We start from the raw sequence: 8330 nt of genomic DNA, 5'->3' as shown, positions 1-8330 counted from the left end.
AAATGAAATAGTCAAGAAAGGTGAGAGCGCTGGCCTCCACTTAGTTCGTGTGCTTTTTCTTTCTTTTTTTTTTTTTTCTTTTTTCCTAAAGATCTTCCTGCAAACATTATGTGACACTTTTCCTTTGGAACTTATCATATTATTTAATGAACATACCAAACTACATGCTATTCCCTAGAAACAGACACCGTCACATTTCTGTGCCCTTGTTTGTGCTAATTCCTTCAGCTCAAAGGCCACTTTTCTACCTATCAAAATCCTTCAAGACCCGGGTCAAATTTGGATGCAGCTGCATGTTACACAAAACCCAAATAACATTGTTTTAACCAAGAGAGACTTTTTTCCTCACACAAAAATGTCTGGAAGAAAGCAGTTCTGGGCTGGTGTGGGAATTCCAGTCATCAAGGATCCAGACTCCTGCCATCTTTCTGCTCCACTGTCCTAAGCACATGGCACCCACCAGGCCATCATGTCCCTGCCAGGCAGCAAAAACAAAGGGGCAAGGCAAAGGGGCACTCTTTTTCCAAAGGACTCCTTCACAGATCACCATCCAACAACTTCCTCTTTCATGTCCTTGGCCATCTCAATCTGCAAGTGAAGCTGAGAAATGTGGTTTCTCCATTGGGCACATTGCCCCAGCCACTATCACTATGGAAAAAAGAGCACGGATATTGGATGGACAATGAGATGGGTCTGCCCAGCCTCTACAAGCCAACTTCCTTGTTATACAAAATATATGACATATTTTAATATTTCTCCTTCACTAGACTTGGGTTCCTTTTTTTTAAATTGACATATAACACCGTATCAGTTTTAGGCATACCACATAATGATTTGATATATGCATATACAGTCATGTATCACTTAACAGGATTACTTCTGAGAAACGTGCTGTTAAGCGATTTCATTTTTGTGCAAACTTCATAGAGTATACTTACACAAACCTGGATGGCATAGCCTGCTACGCAGCTGGGCTATATGGTACTGATCTTCCAGGAGCACCGTTGTACATGCGGTCCCACATTGACCGAAACATCGTTATGCGGTGCATGACTATACTGCGAAATGATCACCACAATAAGTTTAGTTAACATCCATCACCACACATAATTACAAATTTTTTTGTGTGATGAAGACTTTTAAGACTTACTCTCTTAGCATCTTTCAAATATACATACAGTATTGTTAACTATAGTCATGCTGTACATCACATCCCCAGAACTTATTTATCTTATAACTAGAAGTTTGTAGCTTTTGACCATCTTCATCCATTTCTCCCACCCCTCACGCTCGGCCTCCGACAACCACCAATCTGTTCTCTATATCTACGAGTTCAATTTTTTTTTAGATTCTACATATAAGTGGAAATTAAAAATAGAACTACCATATGATATATTAAGTCCACTTCTGAGTATTTATCCAAAGAAAATGAAATCAGTATCTCAAAAAGATATCTGCATCCCCATTATTTACAATAGCCAAGACATGGAAACAACGTAAGTGTCCACTGATGGATGAATGGATAAAGAAAATGTGATACATACATATATATATATAAAACTTACCATTTTAACCATCTTTAAGTATACAATTTAGTGGTATTAAGTGCATTTCAGTTGCATTTTTATACAGTCTGGCACTATTCTCTAATTATACTCACAGTATTAATACCTAAATAACCACACTCAAAGCTTTAGTGTTATTTTGCTTACCGAAAAAGTTCCTATGACAACAGGTTTGATGCTTTTTAGAGATGCCCTGACTCTTACAGACTAATATTACTAAGGAATGTCACATTTTCATCATAACATTAAATTTTTCCTATATTCCCTTTAAGCTTTTTTGAAAGGGGGTAATTGTTGCTAATCTTTTTTTCTCCTAAACCATCTTATCATCTCATCAGTTCCTAATATACTGGATTCACCTGGGGCCAGAGCTAGTGCTTCTTTGGAAATACATGGGACAGCAAAGATTTCTGTTGGCAGTCAGATGTGAGGAGACATTTATTTCAGACCGTAGCAAAAGTGAAGAGTTTGGTTAGTTTAACTTCCTGAAAAATGAAGAATGGTCAACAATCATTCTTATGTTTCTTTAGAGCACTTTTCTTTGAACTTCAGGGTCTATCACATTCTTTCTAATAGCCCTTTTTTGTTTTTCATAATCATGAAGTTTTTCCTCTCATAATATAACGCTAACGTAATATATATTACCCTATGTGTAACTTAGGAAATGGGAAATATTATCATCCATTATTCTCTTCCTAAATATAGGAACTAAGGTATAAATGGAGTCAAACAGGAAACTCATTATTAGAATCAGGAGTGGAATTAAATTATAATGAGATTTATGTTGAATTAATACTCTCTTTGTAGAGGTAGAGAAATATTATTTTAATTCTGAAGAAAAATTATCTCAATTTTTTTTTTACTTCTTGCCAGATTTCCAGGCATTGGCACATTGTGGTTAAGAAAACACAAAACTGTTGTTTCTCTTTCTCAAAATATGCAGCAATAGGAGCCAGCCCGGTGGTGCAAGCGGTTAAGTGCACGCGCTCCACTGCGGTGGTCCGGGGTTTGCCAGTTCAGATCCCAGGCGCTCACTGTCGCACCGCTTGGCAAGCCATGCTGTGGCAGCATCCCATATAAATAGAGGAACATGGACATGGATATTAGCCCAGGGCCAGTCTTTCTCAGCAAAAAGAGGAGGATTGGCAGATGTTAGCTCAGGGCCAATCTTCCTCACAAAAAAAAAACACGGAGCAATAATAATTAGCTACAGCAATGCACCTACATAATTTTCAAATCCTTTTAAAATATCAAGTAATTTTCCCTTGTAATTGAAAGCACTGGAGTAACCAATATTGCAAAATTACTTTTAACCACTAGAGGGCAGAAAACGCTCCACATTTGCTCTTTAATTTTATATTCTTAGACCAAAACAATAACCACCACCACTACCACCACCACAACAAAAAGTCTTTACGATCCTCTTGTTTTATACTGTACAATATGCTGTACCCCAAGGCTCAATTAACAAATTTAAAATTTTAAACTAGCCTACAATCACCTCAATTCAACAGTTTATAGGAGGGAAAAGTAAACAATTTTTTCAGCTGGAGTCTAGCTATGAGTTAAGGATTATTAGCACGGAGGAATCAGTACATCCTTAAGGAAAGGCAGAGTCCTTAAACAAAACAAAATAAATAGCGCCCATTGAGAATCAGCAAGATTCTTTTTACATTAAAATATCTGCAATGGAATGCAAAAGCTGTATTATTAGAAAATTGAAACAGTCTCTGAAGTCAAAAATCAATCAAATGCTAAAATATTTACATTTGACTCTTTAATTTCTACAGGTACTTTCTTTTACCACAAACCAACTGTAGATCTAATTGTGAAAAAGATGTTTTTAGTTTCCTCTTAATATGTCTTTCTGACCTGATTAACTTTTGTTTCCCTCCCAATTAAGCCATTTGCATTTCAGTAACTAAAGCATTACTTTCTTTAATTAGAAACCACAACCTCTTCACTTTTTTACTCTCATTAATTAAAATGCATCATGATAAATTAAGCCATTTGGATTTCAGTCTGGGTGGGTGGCATTTTAACAACTGCCCCTTCAACCTTCTCTCCCTGTCAATCTTGGCCGTGTCCTACATCATAGGACAGCAGGAGGGCAATGGTGGCAGCCTGATAGAGGAATGGAGCAGGCGTGGAGCCAGGGGTTATACATCACCGAAGTCAGCGATTTCTCTGATGCATGAGCCTTTCACTTGCCAGTCAAACCTGATAAGGCTTTTACCTTGTAGGGTTATGCATGACCTTACACAAGACACTAAATCATTTCTGAAGTCTTGTTTCTCACCCTAAGCAAACCTGCACTCCCCAGCTTTTAGGTCTGTGGGCACTATTCACTCTGATACTAATAAACACAGTACAGTGGTATAGAAAAGCTTGGAGATGGAACAGGGTAGAGGTGTCATTTCTTTTGGACTAATGAAAGCAATGCACCTCTAAAACCAGGGCTAGTCATAGAAGAGAAAGGTTTCTGTACAGATATTCCTCAACTTACGATGGAGTTACCTCCTGATAAACGCATCATATGTTGAAAATATTAAGTCAAAAATGCATTTAATACACGTACTACCAAACATCATAGCTTAGCCTAGCCTACCTTAAATGTACTCAGAACACTTACCCTAGCTTACGATTGGGCAAAATCACCTAACACAAAGCCTATTTTATAATAAAGTGTTGAATATCTCATGTAGTTGATTGAATACTGTACTGAAAGTGAAAAATAGAATGGTTGTCTGGGTACAGAATGGTTGTACCCTTGTGATCATGTGGCTGACCGGGAGCTGCGGCTCACCGCTGCTGCCCAGCATCACAAGAGAGTATCGTACACATATCGCTACTGAGTTCACTACTAAATGACCGCATAGTTCCTTAGCTATTCAAGGCAAAACCCTCAAGTTAATATTAAAGTCTCATTTAACTCATTTGTAGTTTAATTTTAAAGCCAGCAGAATATACATTTTTAATTGTCATCCTAGTAAGTAGATATACTGGAACCAATGAGGTGTTTTTTTGTTTTTGTTTTTTGTGAGGAAGATCAGCCCTGAGCTAACATCCATGCCAATCCTCCTCTTTTTGCTGAGGAAGACCGGCTCTGAGCTAACATCTATTGCCAATCTTCCTCCTTTTTTTTTCCCCCTAAGCCCTAGTAGATAGTTGTATGTCATAGTTGCACATCCTTCTAGTTGTGGGACACGGCCTCAGCATGGCCGGAGAAGCGGTGAGTCGGTGCGCGCCCGGGATCAGAACCCGGGCTGCCAGCAGCGGAGCGCGCGCACTTAACCACTAAGCCACGGGGCCAGCCCCCAATGAGGTTTTAAATTTTTAAATTTTTAAAAATGTATATTTTAAAGTCACTGAAAGAGGCTTCCCAACACATCTTCTAAGCAAGGAATAAGACTCAAAATTTTTTCTTTCAAAAAATATTCATGAAATCACTATGTGGAAAAGAGATCCACACCTCCACATTCACTGCAGCATTATTTACAGTAGCCAAGACATGGAAACAACCTAAATATCCATCGACAGATGAATGGATAAAAAAAATGTGGTAAACATATACAGGGAAATACTGTTCAGCCATAAAAAGGAAAGAAATCCTGCCACTTGAAACAACAGGGACGGACATTATGCTAAGTGAAATAAGACAGAGAAAGACAAATACTGTATGATCTCTCTTACATGTAGAATCTAAAAAAAACCCGAAGTCATAGAAAAAAGAGATCAGATTTGCAGTTGCCAGAGGCAGGGGGTGGGAGGTGAGGGAATTGACTAAAGGTGGTCAAAAAATACAAATTCTCAGTTATACCATAAATAAGTACCAAGGATGTCATGTACAACGGGATGACTATAGTTAACAATGCTGTATGGTATATTTGAAAGTTGCTAAGAGAGTAAATCCTAGAAGTTCTCATCACAAGGAAAAAAATTCTTTTTTGTAACTAAACAAGGTGCTGGCTGTTAATAGCTAAAATTATTGTGGTAATCACTTCATAATATATATGTGTATCAAGTCATTATGCTGTACAGCTTAAACTTATACAGTGTTATATGTCAATTATACAAATAAAACTGAGGAGAAAAAGATCGAAAAAAATACTCATATTTGCCAAAAACTACTAAGTCCCTTAACCTTATTTTATTCATTATCAAATACCACTTTGTTAAAGGTCTCTATAACACATTTAAAAGAAAGATCATAGAGTATTATTCATGCTTTACATTACTATATACTTTCTGCATGTTCTTTTCCTGAAGGTTAAAGGTCTAACTTGAGTGGTTTGGAATTTTTGTCAAGCCAACATAATATGCATACATTTTTTTCATTCCCAAATTTCATCTTCCCTGCTGGAAGGATTACTGGTGACACTAGGAATACATTAAGGTAAATGAGATGGTGAAAGAAATCAACATGCCAGGAGAAGTAGAAAGGGGATCTGAGGCTACTGCCCCCACTGGTGGCCATGAGAGACCTAAGTCAGTCATTCTGAGCCCCCTGGGTGAGGGGCTACTTTGTGTTGTTGGGGTCACGGTATACATCACCTGACAGCTGAGGCAGTGTGAGTTACATCATAAAAGCTTAGAATAAGGAGTGTTGGTCAAACAAACAGACCCAATCCTGACATCCCTGAGAACCTTTGTGATGGGGAAGCATTTCCAAAGAGAACAATTGTTTTACAAAGATCTGACAACGAATATTTTCTTGTCTGTAAATTTTATTTGAAAATAAAGTTAAAAATAAGTAATTACACTTTCCTACCCTTTACACTTAGTTGACCTAAAATAAAATCTCGAACACTGGAACCTGGAGACTATCACCACATATCCTGGTGAATCAACCTGGAGTGGCCCCAACTTCCCCGGTATCACAACCATCCACATACCTACTTAAAGTGGCTGGTAATGCAGCTTCATCAGATAGCCCTGATTAAATCTATTGTGCTCATTTATTACCTCCCAGGAAGAATCAAGCCATGAGGAAACGGGACAAAGGTCAAGCATGGGAAAAAGGTGGAGTACGGAATGTACACTGGAAGGCTGGGTACATGAAATAGGCTGAGCTGACGGGGAATTCAATGGGAGGGAATTTAATGGGGGGTCCTGAAAACACTGGAGCAGCAAAAAGGTTAGAGAGGACTTCTACGAGAAATTTTGGGGCAAAAAAATGTATAAAGGCAAACTTCACCTAATTCACAGTTCTGTCTCCAGCAGGATTTACTCGTCCAGGCTTAGTAGGTGATAACTACAGGAGTCAGCAAAGAGGAACAGGGACTAATAAATAGACCAAGAACACAAAATTACCATCTTCCCTACTCTAATGCACCTTTCCTTCCCTCACATCAGCTAACATTCACCTAGAAGCCACAGCACAAAATGAAAACCCACTTGTGGGTTGATTAAAAAGTTGTACAATAGACAAAGAATGGCACTCTCACACCTCCCTTCTCAGAGGCGGTGGTCACTCTCGCCCCCACCTTCTGTGTTCCTGCAGGCCAGTTCTAGCCTCTCCCAAAACGCAGGCGTCCCACATCTCGGTCGTTCTTGGGGGCCCAGTTCTCAGCCATCACAGAAATTCACGGCCCTGTAGGTGCAGAAAGGTGGTTTACATTCTTTTCTTTGGGGAAGGGGAGAGATTAGTAGTAACCGTAGTAATCAAGGTGGGTCTAGGTCCTTGGGGACTGGGTAGGGCATGCGCCGGCCATCCTGCCCGTTTGCCAGGTCCGCACCCACCCAGGGGAGGAAAAGCCAACGCTCTCATTGGGCTCAATCCCGGGGCTGTGCTTGCAGGGTCCTGCGGAAGCCACCCTCGATCTGGCCGCACTGTCCCCAGTTCCAGCGAGGAGAGGCGGAGGGGGAGGATGGGTCGGACGCTCTTGCCCCACCATGCTCTCCTCTGCCCCTCCACCCTGGCCGAGCTCTTCTGCCCAGTCCACACGAGAGAAAGCCCCGAACGAGGAACACCCGCTACAACAGGTAGCCCTCAAAGGAATAAATGATACTACCGCCAGAGGACGCCTGGGAGTGAGGCGAGGCAGGGAGCGGGGGCGGGGCCTGGCCCGAGGGCCAGGGGCAGCGGAAGAGCCTATTTCGCCTCCGGCCTGGGCGTCTCGTCCTCTCTGAGTTCCCATCCCGCTTCCGGTTCTTACGGGTTCCGGAGCTCCTGGGCTGGCTTCCTGCGAAACCTCCAAGAGTCGCCCGCTGCCCCCTACCTGCCTACCCGAAGCCGGCTGCTTCGCAAGAATGCATTACCTAGTGCCACGGTCACGGTCGCCGTCACAGGCACCCTCAACCCCACCCCTGGCCAGCCCGCGGTCCCTCTCTCTCCCTCACCCGCACCTGCCCGCAAGCTCCGCGGGGCCGCGGGTGCGGACGACGGCGGAATTCCACGCCCCGCAGAGGCGCCTCAGCCCTGGGGAGGAGAAGGGGAGGCGCGGTCCGGTGCCGCTCCCAGGCTGATGTCCCAGGTGCGTCCGAACCCCCGAGGCACCGCTCGGCAGGGCGCTGATGGCCCGGGAGGATCGGCCTCAGCTCCCTGGACCCGCGGCCCAGCCACAGCGCCTCCTTGGCTTCCCGCTCCAAGTCCGAGCGAGGGGTCAGATTCTCACCCTTTGGGGTCCCGCTCAGGCTACACCACTGATTCTCCACCTCTCTGCAAAGGACTTCCTTCGTGGAGGATCCCCGAATCCTTTAGAAGCACAGCTCTTGATTCTGTAGGATAATGAGTCCCCCTGCTTTTTAGAAAGACCATGGGGG

The 8330-nt window shown here is 42.3% G+C and overlaps 1 protein-coding gene across 1 annotated transcript in view; it reads left to right on the top strand.

Annotated features, from left to right (window-relative positions):
• Window positions 1–7684: 7684 nt before the first annotated feature.
• SPMIP4 (sperm microtubule inner protein 4) overlaps window positions 7685–8330 on the top strand; it is a 46436-nt gene continuing 45790 nt past the window's right edge. Inside the window, exon 1 of the mRNA XM_014786310.2 lies at window positions 7685–8041. The gene's annotated coding sequence lies outside the window, so the exon portion shown is untranslated. The remainder of the gene's footprint in view (window positions 8042–8330) is intronic.

Source organism: Ceratotherium simum, chromosome 1 (genome assembly GCF_057802395.1).
Source record: "Ceratotherium simum simum isolate JZ-2026a chromosome 1, ASM5780239v1, whole genome shotgun sequence".
Taxonomy (NCBI): domain Eukaryota; kingdom Metazoa; phylum Chordata; class Mammalia; order Perissodactyla; family Rhinocerotidae; genus Ceratotherium; species Ceratotherium simum.
This window is presented reverse-complemented; position numbering and strand designations above follow the sequence as displayed.